This window comes from Hippopotamus amphibius, chromosome 8 (genome assembly GCF_030028045.1).
Source record: "Hippopotamus amphibius kiboko isolate mHipAmp2 chromosome 8, mHipAmp2.hap2, whole genome shotgun sequence".
Lineage (NCBI taxonomy): Eukaryota > Metazoa > Chordata > Mammalia > Artiodactyla > Hippopotamidae > Hippopotamus > Hippopotamus amphibius.
The window spans coordinates 79,168,658-79,187,101 of NC_080193.1; the positions used below are offsets into that span (position 1 = coordinate 79,168,658).

At 38.5% G+C, this 18,444-nt stretch overlaps 1 protein-coding gene across 1 annotated transcript in view; it reads left to right on the forward strand.

Annotated features, from left to right (window-relative positions):
- Positions 1 to 18,444, forward strand: part of PID1 (phosphotyrosine interaction domain containing 1) — a 240,551-nt gene that overhangs the window by 126,420 nt on the left and 95,687 nt on the right. The gene's annotated exons all lie outside the window — the stretch shown is intronic.

Here is an 18,444-nt window from a genome sequence, read left to right on the forward strand (position 1 = left end):
GAAACTTGTTCTCACACGGATCTGGAGGCCAGAAGTCCGAAATCAGAATCACTGGGCAGAATTCACTGTGACGGCAATTCCATACTCCCTCTGGAGCCTCTAAGGGAGAACCTGCTCTTTGCCTCTTCCAGTTTATGGTGGCTGCAGGCATTACTGGGCTTGTGGCCACATCACTCCAGTCTCTACCTCTATGGCCACACTGCCTTCTCCTCTTCCGCCTGTATCAAATCTCCCTCTGCCTTTTCCTTATAAGGACATATGTGATCAGAGGTAAAGCCCACCAGACACTCCAGAATAATCCCTTCATCTCAAGATCCTTAATTTATCCAAATCTGCAAAGACCCTTATTCTGTATAACATTTACAGGCTCCAGAGATTAGGACCTAATGTCTTTGGGTGACCATTATTTCATTTACTATAGATTCTGTCCTTATAAATGGGTAGTTCTAGAAGTGTAAGAACTTTCAGGCAAAAATATAACATTCATAGTTAATAAGTTGTTTAGGTTAAGCTTATTATTTCTTGAGCCTAAGAAAATTCTTTCACTGGAATTCAGAAAACTACTTAAAAAAATAGAAAAATGAGGAGGGTTGCTCCTATGTTGGGCCACATTTCTATGTCTTATTTACTTCCTTACCAATCTTTCTGAAAAAGACGAGATATTGTAAAATTTTAAATGGAATCTGGTATTTTACACAAAATTGTGAGCATTTGTAATTTGTTATGGTTCAGCGTAGTGAGCATATTAAACACTGTTTGTAAAAAAAAGTCCACAGTTCTGCCACAGGGAATTGAGAATGTTTTCTCCTCATTCCCAACAAAGCTTTAAGGATAATTTTGAAAATGATTTGGAAGCTATCATCAGTGTAATATGTGTCTAAGAGAAGTATCTTGTTATGAAGTTATTTTTTTCCCTCATGATTTCCTCATTAGACAGTTTGTCTTTGAAACAATTTGTTGGTTTAGTTCTGAAAATGTAGTTTAATCATTATGTGCATTTAGGGTTCATTTATTCAGAAAACATTTTAATTATTCTGCCTGTTTTCCTGGATTCATTCTGTGGGTAAAATATAGTTCCTCTGTGGTAGACTTCATCTGTTAGGCAACCTGCAGAAACACCACACAGAAAACCAATTAAGTTGGCAAAGACTCATTAATAATATACCTCATGGTTTGTTTCCAGCAGAGATTGTACTACTTGTTAGAGATGGTTATAAGGTTGTGGTAACTTCAAAACTAAAATCTGCTTTTTGCAAATACGATGCTTAAATATAAGTAGTTAATGTTTAAAAGACGTTCTCAATTATATATATATATTTTTTCTACTTATCATTCTTTTATTATATCATTTTTTTCTCTAGTATTCTAGTCACATTAGAGCTGTCTGTAATGAGGAAATGAAATGTTACAGCGATAGTCTGTCTGCTACTCTAGGGCTAGTTTAATTTATTGCTTGTTAAATGGAAAAAAAGAGTATTAAATAAGGAAGCATTAGACAATATAGACTGTGAATATAATCTCATACAAGCCTGAACTTTTTTTTGAAAGTGATTTTTTTGCCTCAAGATATTTTGTCAAAGAAATATCTGTATAGATAAAAGCTTTAAATAATAATGAAAAATAAAACATAAACTATATCCCTCCCTCATACCCTAGTCCTGCTTGAAAGGGAAATTATAATCATTTCAACAGTTTCTTCTTATATTTACTTTCATATTTTAAATACTATGTTTTCACCCATTTTAGATATCTTCTGGCTATTTTGGTAGATAAAGATTTAGGCCTATAATAACCCTACCCACTTTCCTTCCTCCATCTTCCTAATATAGTTACTTCTGAAATTTTAGTTTAGTCAATATGTGTGTAATAACTAGAGGACCCATCATTACACCCTGATTGTATTTCTTTTTTGTTCACTTTTCTTTGAATTAGTAATTGAGTTTAGAGTTAGTACAGTTTGATATACGTTTATAGTTAATTTTCCCCATTACTGTGTCAGATTTGGCATATACTTGTCAATATGTTACTCAACTAGTCAATTATAGAGGTTCTGTGAATCTTTTTTAATCTCCTCCTGGGATCCTCTCTGGTGCTTCTGCACCAGACTAGGCTGTTTGTTTCTAGGAAGTCTTCACTGTTATAACTCTGGGATTTCTCTCTCCTGTGGTGGATACTCCTCTGATTTCTTCCTCTTAAAAAAAAATAATTCCTTTGTTTTGCTGGAGCACATATTAAGAAATAAAAATTGCGTGCTTCCTTGGTACTGTCAACTCAATAGATGGTGTCCTTACGGGCAATATTGGTACCTGCAGAAAAAAGGTACCAATCAGTCCTAGGTTAGACCCTGTCCCGCTGTTCAGGGGTGTTGGTTTATGAGTGCTGCAGCAGTGAGCGTAATGAATCATTTACTCAGTGGACATAAAAGACATACCAAGTGAGGTAACTTTAAATAATTGGCTTGGAGTGGCTAGTAGCTAGGAAGTGGCTTTTAGAGATACCCAAGGTTGAGAGGGTATTTTTTGTAAAACCATTTGCTACAGATGATGAAAAGGTAGGGTTTGCCCTCTTTATGTCTACTTTGAAATAGATGTATCCAAAAAAAGCTGTTTCTCCCCCATGCTTCTACCTTGCCACCCTGTTAAAACAGATAGGGATTTATGATCCACTCCTCAATACATGTAAAATTTGTACAAAAATATTTTCTATGAAACTGATTTGTAATCTGTAGACTCAATACCTGGGAGATGTCTTGAGATGTAAAATCCCATCTTCTGTGTTGTGGGGTTTTTTGTTTTCTCCAAATAAATCTGATCTTTAAAGTTCGAAAAAAAAATTGTGTGCCTTGAGTGTCTGAAAAATTCTTCATTCTACCCTCACCTGTTGGAAAGTTTGGCTGGGTATAGAAATATAAATTAGAAATAATTTCTGCTTAAATTGTGAAGGTACTGCCCACTGATTTCTGTGTCTTCTGTGTCTTTGTGTGAATTTTCCACCCCTGCCCCATTTCATTTAATTGGAAGGTGGTGGATCTTTTCCAATTTGGAGACTTATTTCTTGGTATTTTAGGGAATCTTGAGTAAAATTTCTCCTTTCCCTCCTAATTTTGAAACCATTTGAGAAATAAGAAACAATATAGATAGATTAGATAAAAATATCAGCTTTATAAGACTTGTTTTGGAGAATGTGGCTTAGATATGTAGACTCACTAGGTTTTATAAAGCTTTCAAATCTTTGTTGGAAGCCCTAATATGTTACTCTGTTCTCTCCCATTCATGTTGTCCTTTTGTGCTTATGACTTAAAAATGTCCATTATGATCAATTTAGTAGGGTTTGTAGAGGATATCAATATTTAAGGTCAACTTGCCATCTTTATCCAGAAATCCTCTCTGACTTAAATCTTCTCTAAATTGCTAATTTTAGCTGTTTAAACTTTCCTTGTTTTATATTTTTATCTAAGATAGAAATGGTGATCCTTAACTTACTTTCAAGGTTAAAGAGATATTTACAAAGTACTTTGAACTTTTCCCAAGAGCAGAGCTGTATAAATAAAGAACCATTGTTATTCAAATACAGCTCCCATTGGTTTGAATGGAAAGGTCAATGAACTATAGATAAAATAGTGGCAAATGAGACATAGGTGTTAAAGTGGCAATAAGTTACCCAGGTCATAAAAAGGTCATAAACTGTGCTCTTAAATAGGAACAGCTATTTCTTATTACATCTCTATGTATTTCGACTCCTGACTACCAGCAAGTAAATTATAAAAACCACTGTGACAACAGGTGCAGATGTGTTCCTTGGTGTGCTGGCTGCTCATTTCTTTGTTTTTACTGAAAATATTATACATTCATTTCTTGGCAAGAGAAATGATGTCTGGGCCTCCGTGCATAGTGAGTTCCCTAAGTGAGACATTAGTCAGATTGGCGTTTATGAGTCACCAGTCATCTTCATAAGCCAAATCCAGGAATTATAAAATAATTTACTCAGGAAGTAATGGGGATAAATGAAGTTTATCATCCTGGGAAACAGGAAAGCTACCTTGTGAGCTAATGACCCTACTGAAATTAGGTTTTTCCCCCACCATTGATGGATGAATCCATTCTCTTTAAAACTTGTTTTTGTGACACTTATGAACAGTGTTAAAATTCTCATTTGTCACCATCTAGCTGTGCCTATGATGTTTGTTAGGGCAGGGAAAGTGCTGTCCATGATCACAGAGACATCTTACTGTTCATCTATTCATGGGATGGTGCAAAACAGGTGTTTGCTTTTGTCCTTGGATAGCTCACCAGTTCATTCAGAGCTCACCTTGCTTGTGTCCAAAAGTCCCTTCCCTGTTTTCTCTTCCTCATTCTCATTCCAAAGGTTTCCTAAGGCCGTTTTACTCCTTCCCCTTTCCTTAGCACCCCATCCTCTACCTGGCCGGGCCTACAGGGAACATTTGGTTTGGGGTTAGGGGAGAGCTATAGGGGCTTTCAGGGCCCTAAGCATAGATCTGCCACCAGAAAAACAAACTTTTATCTTGAGGATAAAAATCAACTCTTTTACATACAAAAACCTGGTTCATTCCTCATTATTATGCCAACAGAATCTTGATTTCATTTGTCCTTCTTAGCAAGGGTCGCCTCTCAGAAGAGAGGGAGAGCAGGGAGGGAGAGAACTCTTCCTGTCCTGTGTATATTGGAGTCATTCTGAGAAAAGAGAGTCAAAGGAAGGGCATTTAGAGTCCCCTTAGGGCAAAGAAAAAATTAGTTTATTTGTTCATGAAATGAATTAGTTTATCTGTCACTAAAATCCCTACTAGGAACTTTATGCATTTTTCCTTTTAACTTATGCTTCCTTTCAAACAAGATAAACATTCACTACCGATAACTATAAATTTATTAATGTATAGAATAAATCTCTATATTAATGGTTACTAATAGATTTATGTATTTTTTAACAATATCAATATGTAAAATGGAAATCTTAGAAGAATGAGCTAAATCTGAATAAAGCGATATTGTATGTATACCTTTTTAATTGCAATGGCTTCGTATTATCATTAGTTTAGACAAGTTCTTCTTTAATTATAGTATTGTAGATGTAAAACCAAGTTTCAGATGGCTGTGACAACTTCAGCATTGGTTGGCTGATCTTTCAGATCTAATCAAATCATCAGTTTTCACCCCAGAATGAGGTAGGAAAGATTACATGACAGAAAGAGATGTATCAGCTCTGCCGTTTTTGTTGTTGTCTAGTTGCGTGTGCCTTCTTTTTATTATCTTAAATCTGTTGTTTATCAGCAGGAATTTCAACTGCACTTTGTGAAAGCCAGATTATGAAACCCATAAATCCATGGAGGGGAGCAAATGTGAACAGTAACGTTCTGAGTGATCATGAGAGTGAGTTGGCCCTGTCGACTCCTTTTCCGTGGCAGAACCCCACCCTTGGAGACTTCTCGTTTTGTATGGGACAATAGTTATCTAACGTATGGACTGGCTGAGGGGTGCCAGTGTCAGTCTGTATACTGAGCGTGAGTTATGTTGAATTTATTTAACATTTTTGAAGATAAAAATAACTGTAAATAGAAATTCTAATATATCCCATCCCTAACCTAGGGGATTCTATTGTGTACCTCCTGGAATGTACTTTCGAGACACAGTATCTGGAGTACATTGGTAAAGACCTTGAGGCTGCTTCTTGGCTTTGCAGAAGAGCATGCCAGGACCATTCATTGGTACTTGCTGTTGTTTCAACCAAATGCCTTCTTGGGGCTCATGTAGCAGGTGAGACTCATCAGGCTGAGTGACGTACTTAACAAAGGGATGGAAAATCAGAATTACAGTTTCACTTACTTCATTTCTGGACCAATCCAGTAACACTGCTCCTCCTTACTATATCACCAGAGTGATAAGAAAAGAAATCATAATCACTTATGTGGATGTTAAAGACATCAAATGAAATGCAGCTCGTCTAGCTTTGGCCAAGCTCTGAAATATATTGACAAATAGCAGCCAGTTATCATAGCCAGGGTGGTTCATTAGCTAGGACAAATGCCACATTTGTGGATCAAAACATCTTTGCAGAAAGTAAAAGAGACTTTCTTAGTGCTAGGGTGTTTAGACTTGGGAATTTTTTGCTCTTCTTGTTTGATAGATCACCACACAGGTTTTTGGAATAGAAAGATGCTAAAATTGGCACTGTCTGAAATATGGAAAATTCAGGATTCTGTGAAAGAAGCAGAGTGTCATTTTCACTGTATCTGCAGGATAGATGGATTCGTCACCTCACTCATTAACCCATAGTGGTTTGTCTTTGGGCTTCAGTGTTTAACTCATTAACTAATGATCATTCTGTGACTGTGAATAAGGTGGTATTTGGGATGTGGTATCTTTTTTCTTTCTTTTAAGTGTGAATAAAGGCAGGTTAAGTGCCTTGACAATAATGTCGAAGCAAGATTAAGAATTCTTACATTATGAGGGAGTGTTTGGTATAAGGAAGCTGTCTTTTTCCTCCTCCCTCTTTTTCTCTTTTTTCTTTTTTCCACAATTTCCTTCAGTCCGTTTTCTCTCCTATGCATTTTTCCCCCCTTTCCCAGTATCCCCTTCCTGATACCTTTCCTACTCCTACACCCTGGATCTCATCTGTCTAGAAAAAACACTGGAGGGCCTCTGATTAGATTGGTTCACACTACCTTCCCAGCCCAAGCAAATCACTTTGGTCCAGGAGTGGAAGGTACTAGCCTGGGAATTTTCTTCTGTGGTGGACCTACCTAGACTTCCAAAGGGAAATCAGATATGTTAGGACTGTGGAAAGGGGAAATGGACACTATGAAACAACAAAAATATGTCTACAGCAAACAGCATCCTTGATACAGTTACACACAGCGAGATGACAATGTAGAACTTTAGCTCTTAGGCCACAGGGTGTCTTGTTTCTGCTCCAGTTTTGGTTCAATGATCACCCAATAGTCAAATGAGTATTTTAATGAATGTGGAGATGGTATGCAGGTAACTCTGCAAGAAAGAGGCTCTTGGAACCCATTTTGAAGAGTAGGAGTTTCAGTTAGGTTTTGATGATGGACAGGTAGGGGAGAAAAACTGCATGAGAAATCCTGAGAAATTTGGGACATGAGTGAGCCTGGAGGACATTATGCTAGGTGATTAAAGTCAGATACAAAGACAAATACTGCATGTTCTCACTTATAAGTAAAGGCTAAAATAGTCAACTCATCAATGCAAAGAGTAGAATGGTGGTTACCAGGGTCAGAGGGGGCGGGTGGTGGGGGAAGTGAGGCGATGTTGGTCAGAGGGTACAAAGTTTCACTTTTGCAAGATGAATAAGTTCTGGAGATCTAATGTACAGCATGGTCAGCTATACTTAATGATATTGTATTGTGTACTTGAAATTTGCTTAGAGGGTACATCTTAGGTGTTCTTACCACCCACAAAAAAGACAACATATGTGAGGTGATGAATATGTTAATTAGCATCGCTGTAGTGATCATTTCGCATTGTATGCATCTATCAAAGCATCAAGTTGTGCACCTTAAAATATACAGTTTTCATTTGTCAGTTGTACCTCAATAAAGCTAAAAAATGTTTAATAACATTTTTATAAGTGCTGAGGTTTTTTCAGAAGACAGCTCTACACCCATTGCTCTAGTCTTTGCACCTGTGATGCGAACATCACCCCTATTTCCTGCCTCCTTCTGAGGGTTCAGGATAAAAGTGGGGGTGAGTGGCGATGGTGGCTGCTTTCTGCTTGGATTTGACAATGGAAGCAAAAGGGAATTTGCTGTCATTATCTTCTAGGTTTCCAAAAACTTGTTTGCCTTTCTCCAGGCACATGGGTTTCTCATTTCTACCAGCTGAGGGTCAGGTGCTTTTTGCAGGGTGCAGTGTGAGGGAGACCCATGCCCCTTTGTTTGCATCTGGCCCTTTTTAGACGTCTGCACAAAGGAATAGCTTTTTCTGCCTTATGTGTTTCCTTGTGATCCATCGAAATCTCTCCTTTGCTTTCTTCCAGTTTCGCAAACAGAACGATGGAGGGCCCATTCTGTGCAGCTTTCAATGGCTTTGATGTGTGTATATTTATAAATTAGCTAAGCAGAGGGATTCATTTATAGAAACACAGCTCTTGGTGCTGGTTTGTGGCGATTCAGTTACCTGCGTAATTGATGCAGATGCACTAGACCTCAGTCCACCTCTTCTGTTCATCCCTGTGTAGAAGTGTCTGCCTGTCTTTATTGTTATTTTATTTATTTGTGTCTTTCAGCACTTGAGGATTGATTTACTTTACAGTATTCAGTTCAAGCCTTTGTTCATTTCTCTGCCTTCTTTCAGGAAATATTATATTTAAGCTGTTAACATTTAATTGGAAACATCAGACTGAATTTAGTGTCCTAGATTTGAAATTCAGTCCTCTGGTAAGAAATAAATATCATCTTTACTGTTAGAAATTAACTTAAATATGTGTTATGGTAAAGAATGATAAAAGGATAAGGGATGATGCTTTGTTTTCCACTCTTAGGGCCCTTGGTTCGTTTTATTAGAGCACATATGTCACAATTAAGCTACTTACCCATACAAATATGCATGGCATGTTTGACAGAAATCATTTCATTTCCTCTACTCTTTTGTTCCTGGGACCTCCGCAAATGTATTAAATAGAGCAACTACTTATGGGGAATCAGAAAAGGGCATTGCCTTGTGCAGTTTATTTTACTTGAGATTGATGACATATGCAAAGGTTTGTGATTAAAGAAAAAGGATCATGAACTTAATTTATTAAAGCTCTTAAATGTAAAAAAAAAAAAAAATCCCTCATCTTGCATTTTTCCTTCACTGTTATAAGCAAAGCTTAGTGGTAGGAAATAGCCATTTGTCTTAAGGGAGTTGAATTTTTCTGCTGCATAGACTTTAGTTTATGGCTCATTTCTTTAAGAAAAACGTGTTTACCATAAAGATACGTGATAAGGTCTAGCATAGGATGTATGAACCTTCTACTTAATGTTTTTCATCACTGAAGTGTGTAGTTTTAGGTTAAGGTAGAGCTGAGAATTTTGAGCGCATATTTGTCTAAATTTTCTCAGAGGTCAAACAGTACTAATAATTTCCTTAGCCAATTTATGCCCCTGAAGTTCAGAATAACTAGGCAGTAGATTTAAATCAAAGAGAAAGTGCCAATCCTTAATTGATTTTTCAGTGGAGGGTGAATAGTCCATTATCCTTAATTCACATAAAGAGGCAAGAGAAGCTATTTTCGCATGTAGGAAATAGGTTCGGGGGCCACGTCCAAGAGGGAGGAATATTAAATTTATGAAACGATTCTCTATTAACCAGTGGACGATCAGAAAACTCTGTTATCCTAGTTGTCCATCGTTGCATAAAAATGACCCCCAAATGAGTGGCTTAAAGCAGCAAACGTTCATTATTTCACAGTTTCTGAGGTTCAGGCATCCGAGTGCAGCTCGGCTGGCTGCCTCTGCCTCAGGGTCTCTCCTGTGGCTGCCATCCATGCAGCTGTTGGCTGGGCCTGCAGTCTCGTCTCAAAGCTCAACCGAGAGAGGTTCTACTTTCCAGCTCACTCGGGTTGTCGGCGGCAGGATTCAGTGTCTTACAGGTGGCTGGACTGAGGGCCTCTGCCAGAGACCCTCTTATTTCCTTGCCACGAGCCTCTGCACAGGGCAGCTCTCCACCATGGCGGCTGGCTTCCCTCAGAATGAACAAGCGAGAGAGCTGGGGGGATGAGCAGGGCACAAGACAGTCTTCTTGTAACTTAGACTTGGAAGTGGTATCTTAGAAGCCAGTCACAGCAAGATCCAGTCCACACTCAGAGGGAGAAGATTGTACAAGGACATGGATACTAGGAAGTGAGGATTGTTGGGGACCATCTTACAAATTATACCACATCTGCTGACCGCTCTTCAGACCTTATTCTGTTAATCAACAAGCATAAATTGAGCTTGTTGTTTACTGTCTAATAATCTGAGGTCTGCATTTCACATGATTCCTCTTTTCCTGCTTTAAAACATGCCTATCCTTAGCTTCGGGTCTTCTTTGCTGCTCTGAGTTTCCTTCTTTTATTTTCTGAACAGTAATTCATTTAATTGCCATGTTTTGGAGTTAAAACAAAAACAAAAAACTCATTGCAGTTTTGTGGCCGAAATTTCTTCTTGTTTCAATGTGATGCCTTCATTCCCTGTACCACTCCTTTGACTCCCACCCCTGTTCAGTGTTGTTTGGAAAAGCTGGACCTGCTGGAGACTGGTCTTTCTGTAGCCCAAGGTTTTGTGTAATTATATGCTAAGCGTTTTTGTATAGAACTTTTGCATCAGGTGCCACCAAGGAGGATGCCACCTCTTCATAAGATAGTCTATTGTCTTATAAATTTGCAGACCAAAGAGCTCACACTCTGAAGCTATAAAGTACCAGGGTTTCTTAGAAAGCAAAGCTTTCATCTGGGTTGGAGGGAGGTGCCAGTATATTTTAGGATTGACCAGACTCAACAAGAACCACATTGGAGAGCCCTGTCCAGATCATGAGAAGTAGATATTGGCATGTGTATAACTAGCTAGTCACTGCTGGCAGCATCAGCTAGATTTCTTTTTCTGTGTAACAAAGACAAAAAATAGGCAATTGACTAAGGTGCTGACTCTCTTTGAGAGTTAATGAAATGTTCATGGAAGTTCCATATGCGAGGTGTGTTGATTTGTCAGTCACTCCTGTCTGTTTGCTATTTGGCTATAAGCCATGAAAATATATGATTTCTTCATTACCTCGAAGAGATATCTACATTTCCATGTCCATTGCAGCATGATTCATAATGGCCAAGATATGAAAATAACCTAGGTGTTCACCGACAGATGAATAAATGGAATGTGATCTACATACACACAATGGAATATTATTTAGCCACAAAAGAAGGAAGTTCTCCATGTATGATGACATGGATGGACCTTGAGGGCATCATGCTAAATGAAATAAATCAGACGAAGAAAGACAAGTACTGTGCAATCTCACTTTATGTGGAATCTAAAAACACTGAACTCATAGAAACAAAGAGCAGACTGATGGTTACCAGGGGATGTCGGGTGGAAGAAATGGGGAGATGTTGGCCAAAGGTACAGACTTTCAGCTACAAACGAGTAAATTCCAGGGATGTGATGTACCGCACGGTGACTATAGTTAATAATACTGTATTTACACTTGAAAGTTGCTGTGAGGATAGATGTTAAATGTTCTCACCATCACAATAGTAACAAGATGGTAATTATGTGAGATGAAGGATGTATTAGCTCACCTTATTGTGGTAAACATTTTGCAGTATATACCTATATCAAATCACCACGTTGTACACCTTAAACTTACACACTATTTTATGTCAATTATATCTCAACAAAGATGGAAAAAAAGAAAATATGATTTCTGAAGTCAGCCATATATGCATAAAACTTTCTTTCCCCATGATATTCCCTTTTGGCCTCAGTGACCTCACTAGTTAATTTGGTTGATTATGTCTCATTTGGTAGAAGTGGGAGATTAAGGCTTTACTTTGCCCATGAGATGGTTGTGGACAAAGGACTTTGAATTGTAAGTTCTGTGTTTTCATCCTGTTTGTTTTTCTGCTGAGAAATAGTGCCTCCTTGGAGATGAGACATTGTAATGAGGCAGACGGGGTAGGGACTTTTCTGCTTTCCTAAATGACCATGTGGATGATTTGTGTCTCATTAACTCACGAGACAGTCAAGCATTTTATCTGCCTAGTTAACCTGGTCTTGTTCCCTGGCCACAGAGTTTTGGAGTCAGAAGCAAATTCTAATTCCACCTCTCAGTAGTTGTCTATCCTTTTTTTTCCTTTTCCATTATGATTCATTATGGGATATTGAATATAGTTCTCTGTGCCATACAGTAGAACCTTGTTGTTTATCCATTCTGTATATAATAGTTTTCATCTGCTAAACCCAAACTCCCAATCCAACCCTCCCCCACCTCCCCTCCCCCTTGGCAACCACAAGTCTGTTCTCTGTGTCTGTGAGTCTGTTTCTCTTTCTTAGATAAGTTCATATGTGTTATATTTTAGATTCCACATATAAGTGATAACATAGTATTTGTCTTTCTCTTTCTGACTTACTTCACCTAGTATGATAATCTCTAGGTCCATCCATGTTGCTGCAAATGTCATTATTACATTTTTTATGGTTGAATAATATTCCATTGTATATATGTACTATATCTTCTTTATCTGTTCAGTGTCAATGGACGTTCAGGTTATTTCCATGTCTCGGCTATTGTAAATAGTGCTGCTATGAACACTGGGGTGCATGTATCTTTTCAAATTATAGTTTTGTTCAGATAAATGCCTAGGAGTGGGATTGCTGGACTATATGGTAAGGAGCTGCCTATCCTGAAGTAACTTGGTTTTCTTAGTCTCTCTTAAATCATCTGTAAAATGGGACTAATGCTCACCCAGCAAGGTTGCTGTGAAGCCAAATAAGATAGTAACAGGTAACAGATGGTAAATAAAATAGCTGTTACTTTTCTTGCTTTTATTTTTATTTAGTTTTTAAATCCCTTCAACTTAACTCAAATGGTTTTTTAAAAAGATTCTTTTATTATTTATTTCATTCATGACTTTTGCTTTAAACGCATATCCCAATTTACCATTTTCACCGTTTCCAAATGTATCATTCAGTGGCATTTAGTACATTCACCGTGTTGTCAACCATCAAGACAAGTCTAGTCCCGGAACATCTTCATATCCCAAAAGGACATCTCTGCCAGTCAAGCCGCCATTTTCCATCCCCTAAACACCAGCCCTTGGCAACCACTAATCTACCTTCTGTCTCTGTGGATTTGCCTTTTCTACATATTTCATATAAATGGAATCATACAATATGTGTCCTTTTATGTCTGGCTTCTTTCACTTAGCATAATGTTTTCAACGTTTCTCAGTTTTATTTCACGAAGCTGTTTCACCAGTGTATGCTGTGTGAGGGAAGATTATTCAACATGTGTGCTCTCTGAATGGTGGGTAAGAGCAGTGTCATCTTTGTAGGAGGAGGAACCACAGGAACCATTCAAACAAAGACTGAGAAGAAAGAACAGTGGGAAGGATGCCAGCAGATTCAGTTGTAAATTAGCTTCTACTGAAACTGCTTCCCTTCCCTTAACACCCTTCCCTGCATCTTTCCCTCTTTGCTCTCTTGCACCTCTTCACCCCATTCTCCCCTTCCCCGCCCCCTGCTTTTCCCCTTCTCAATCTCTCTCTCTTTCTATCCCCTCTCCCTTCCTTTCTCTCTTTATTCCCCCCCTTCATTTTTTTCACTTCTTTGCTTCTTTATTTCCTTCTTTTGTTCTCTTTATGTAAAGGTAGAACTAAAATAGGTTAGTACTAAAAGATTGTATTTGTGGGGATTATCCCTAGAGCATAGTAAAATTATCTTACCTTAACATTTGGGATCAGAAAAAAAAAGTCCAGTGCAAGAGCTTAGTGAAAAAAACAAATGATCACATTTATCTCTTGTAAAGAATACTCTATAGCCATGAAAAGTCATGCTTAGTTGAGTATTTAATGCCAGAGTATATATTTAGAGATCAAAAGGACTTTTTTTCTTTTACAAAATAGTACTGCTATATTTTCTTCAGATTTTAGCAAACCAAATAATTATTACACATAATCTATGAGCACCTTCATGAAGAAAAAATTAAGGTGATACAACTGGAACAGTCCTTGTTATAGTACGGGATAATTACTGGTGCTTTTAGTTTTCCTCTTTGTACGTCTCCTGTGTTCAGAATTTTCAACAATGCATATGCACCAACCTTTGAAATCAGATAAAAAGGGATAATAAACATTGTTATTGAATGTGTGCTAGTGGAGTAGCTGTATTCTGGGCCATGAGAGCAGAGATCTGTCTTTGGTATTGTATAGTGTAGTTATACAAAGGAAGAACACTCATTGAATGATGGTTTTCAGATGGGGTGATTTTGTCCCCAAGATCATTTGACAATCTCTGGAGATATTTTTTGTCTGTCACAACCAGGGAGGTGCTCCTGGCATCTAGTGGGTAGAGGCCAGAGATGCTGCTAAAGATTCTAAATTGCATAGGGTATCATCCCCCTACCTCCTCACCAGTGAAGAATTATCCAGCCCACATGTCAATAGTGCTGAAGAAGAGAAACCTGCTCATTGGTTAGTTTAAATATTTTAAATTTAGCTCATTGGATAGTGTCAGTAGAAAAGGTCATCACTTGGGTTGTCTTTAGTGGGTATAAAGAATTAATTTACTTTCAAGTAACACTCTGCCAACATAATTATTTAAGGACTTGAGATGAAATCAAGCTGTTTCTTTCCTCTTGCACCTGCCATCTGTTCAAAAATTTTTTTTTTTTTTTAAATCTGGACTGTGTATCCTAAAGAGAAGAAGTCAGGCACTATATTTGAGGTTAGCATGTTGATGCTGATTTAGGTCACAGAATTCCATGGAAGAAAGAAATGCCACGTAGAGTACTCAGGTCATGCATAATGAAGAGAATTCTGGCTGAGGGAATAGTGCCATCTACTGAATTCTATTTGTGTTTTCGACAGGTTCTAATTTATGCAGGTTGATGCCTGGAAGTGTTACTTTCAATTATTGACCTGTGAATCTTCTTAAGTAGTTACTGCCAGAATGTTAAATAATATTTAGTTATTATTGGATCAAGGTGTAATTAGAAACAGCTGTGAGCAATTGTATACCATCCAGCTCCCGAAGTAGCAAACGAAATTTTACTTGAAGACCTCGGATTGATTAATAGAGATTGTATCTGGCAGTTAAAACAAATCCATCTCCGGTTTGAATGCTACCAGCCAGTTTCCTTTTACCAAGATAACCAGACAGATTAAAAAATACATAAAATGCACCATTTCCAAACATCACTGAGTTGAAAAAAAATTAAAGCATGTAGTGTTTGTTGCAAAAAAATTGTCAGTTTCATCCTTTTTTTCTGAGATTTGCTCTGTATATTTGTAAGTATACATGTAAAATCTCCTCATCTTTTGCCCAAGTAATTTTTAAAAATGCTACAGTGTAGTGCATACATTTTGATATATCCCTTCAATAACTACATTTTTAGATAACTTAAACAATTATTTTGAATTATATATTGACTTGGATGGGTCAGATAATTTGTTACCCTGGTGAATCTCTTTATTGAAATTAACTAGTTTGTCTCATAAAATTATAGGCCTCAGTGTAATATGTTAATTCCTGCTCCTAATCAAACATTTAATTGCATAATGAGCTGGGATTAATTCGTAACCCAAATCTGGAGCTCATTTGTACAAAATTTAAGATGGTATGTATCAGAGAGACACTACGAATTTCTAGCATTTTGTGACAAAGGTTTAGCAATGTGTGCTGATAGTAAAGCAGAGCATTTGTGACAAGTTTGAAGTCCAGAAAAACATACAGTGATAATGACGACCCAAAGCTGGACTTCTAGTGTTTGTTTATTCTGAATCGTGGGCTTAAAAGCCAGTTTTGTAATGTTGACTGCTCACTTAAGTTCTCTGGGGTGGTGACTATCTGTCACATGATCACAGAGGGGCCAGTGCATGAAGGGGACTCCCTCTTCCTGAGGTTGTCATTTGGGAATGGGGGCTTGTGGTCCTCAGACGGTCACTGGAGATATAACTTAAGAAGATGGCAAAGGACTGTGTTCATCTTCTAATCCTTTACTCTCTGAGATAGGAGTGTCCTTCCGTTCCTGTAGCCAGTTGTAAGCCTTCCTTCTCCCAGATGTGAGCAGGATGAGCACCTTTAAAAGGAGATGATCCTACTAAGTGCCATTAAGTAAATGAAGAACAGGCTACCATCTGGATTCCTAGGAGACACGGAAGTTAATACTCAAGGACTGGTTCCAAGAACAATACAGATGTCAGTGTCTGCATTGTTTTTTTCTAAGATTGCTTAACCGGTTTGCTCCCAGACCTCAAGATGACATTACTAGATCATAACCAGCCTTCTCCCCAGTCTCTCCTTGAAATTGCTTGACCATGATTGATTCTGACTTAGATAAATATTTCGTACTCCTTTCAACCTAAGCTGAGTTTTGTTTCCTCTTTCAGAAAATGTTAAGCCCCTTTAAGAACTGAAATTTTACTTGATTGACCTTTGTGATTTATTCAGATCTGTGACAACTCCTGAGACCTTGATCTTTAATTGCTAAATAGGATTAATTAGTGGAATTCACGTCTGGCATGAGTATTTTGTGGTGCCTTTTGGGAGAATGGACATTTTGCCTGAGCTATAGTCTTATAGGAAAAAAGTCACTCCTAAAGTCTAGCTGCCATGGTCATTTTTATGTGTGAAGGGGATTCTTTACTCTTTTCATATTTTGTTTTGTTTTGTTTTGTTTTTTTGCATAGAACAATCTAGTATTTATTTAAAGTTTATTTATGCTCAGATGTTATGGGATGAATTGCAGCCCTTCAAAATTAATATGTTGAAGTCCTATTTCCCCAGTACCTCTGAATGTGACCTTATTTAGAGATAGGGTCATGGTTAAGTGTAATTAGTTGAGGTGAGGTTACATTGGGGTGGGGAGGTCATCTTCTCAAGCATGACTGCTGTCTTTATAAAAAGGGGGAGTTTGGGCACAGACATGCCCACGGGAAGAATGCCATGTGACTGTTGGAGTTATCCTTCCACAAGCCAAGGAAGCTCCAGAAGCCAGGCTGGAGACCTGGAACAGACCCTTGCCTAGCATGATCCTGCTGATACCTTGATTTTGGACTTCTGGTCTCCTGAACAGTGGAATGATAAACTTCTGTTGTGTAAGCCACTCAGTTTGTGGGATTTCATCAGGCAGCCCAGGAAACTGATGCATCAGATGTTAGTGATGTTACCATTTCTAGTTGAGTTCTGCTACCTTTTATGAGCAATTACTTTGTGCCGGAAGCTGAGCTAGGTGCCTGTGACACAGAGGGAATTAAGCCTTCCAGGAGCCCCATATCCTGAAAGAGGTGAACAGAAAGGAATTGAGAAGTTTGATGCCCTTTTAAGTTCATAGTCACCAACTTGAATGGACCCATGAAATTGCCTGAGAAGCTACTACTTCCCTAGTTGACTTACTCAACCACATTCCACAGTGACAATTCAGTCTCTGCTGTCCTCCTCTCATCTCCACTGTCCTCTAGTAGAAAAGGACTTTCTTCTGCCTCTCATGTGATATTTCTTAAAGATAATATTTTTAAAGACTTTCATATGTGTGTGTATACACAGACACACACACGTACATGTATACGTATAGTTTTTTTTTTAAAGAAGAAAACAAAAGCTTTCCAAAAGGACTGAGTTTCCTTTTCTTGCCTCAACATCACACAGGCGTCACTGCACCCCTTTCCTTTGTGGCTCCAGGCTTCTCCTCTCCTGGATGCGTTGCTGGGTCCTGCACACTCAGTAGGGAAAGTGCCACCATGAGCGCACGTGTGTCTGCAGCATTCCAGATGGGCTGAGGGCTGTAAAGTTATTGAGAACAGCTCCTTATCCTGCCCTTCACGACATGGTTATTCAGAGCTTCGTCCAGTCACAATGAAGGTTCACGTGTATTTTGTTTAATGACTTTTAACACCGGTTGGTAAAAGGGAACTGACATTGATTTTGGTGATAAAGCCTAACAGATGCGGGATTGCCAATGGCTACTGAAGAGCAAAGTGTCCTTGAGAAATATTTCCTTCTTTGTGTGACTGCTTCAGTTTCCGGGTGGAGCCAGCCTTCGCTTCTTTGCTGTAATTTGTGTGAGTGATGTTGCCGGTAGGTTGCCATGGTGACTTGAGCCCACTGGGCAGCAGGACAGATTTTCATTATAATGAGTGCGAACAGGACAGCCCAGCCTTGGGTGCTGCTCTTCCCAGGAGCCATCTCCCTCATTAGCTCATGAGGTCACTGTATGGGGGTGGGGGCGGGGAAGGGGAAGGGGTGGGGAAGGGGTAGGAGGGGAGATGAGAAAGAGAAGCATTCTGCTTCGTTCCCTTAGCTTATACTCTTAGAGAAGAGGCCGTGACTCACTTGAGCGATACAAACAAATCAGATTGTTATTAGAAATGTTGCTTCTTAATCCTCTGCATAAACTACTTTTCCAAGATAGTAATGAAAGAACACTTTCTAAATCGCTGGGATTCAATTTAATCTACTTATGCAGAACCCAACAGGTTATCCAGCTGAGGAGAACCACTGGGCAAGGGAATGAAAATTAAATTATCTATTATCATGGTGACGTTTAGATTTTGGTGTATAGATGCACCTATGATTGCCAATATGGAGTGTTCAACAAATGAACTTCCCATAGAGCCATCGTAACTTGGTGGAAATAGTATAAACACGGAGGGTATTGCAGCAGGGGGACGTGTCTTCAGGTCTCAGTTCTGTATTTACCAAGCTGTGCATTCCTGGGCTAATCACTTGCCTTCTCCAAG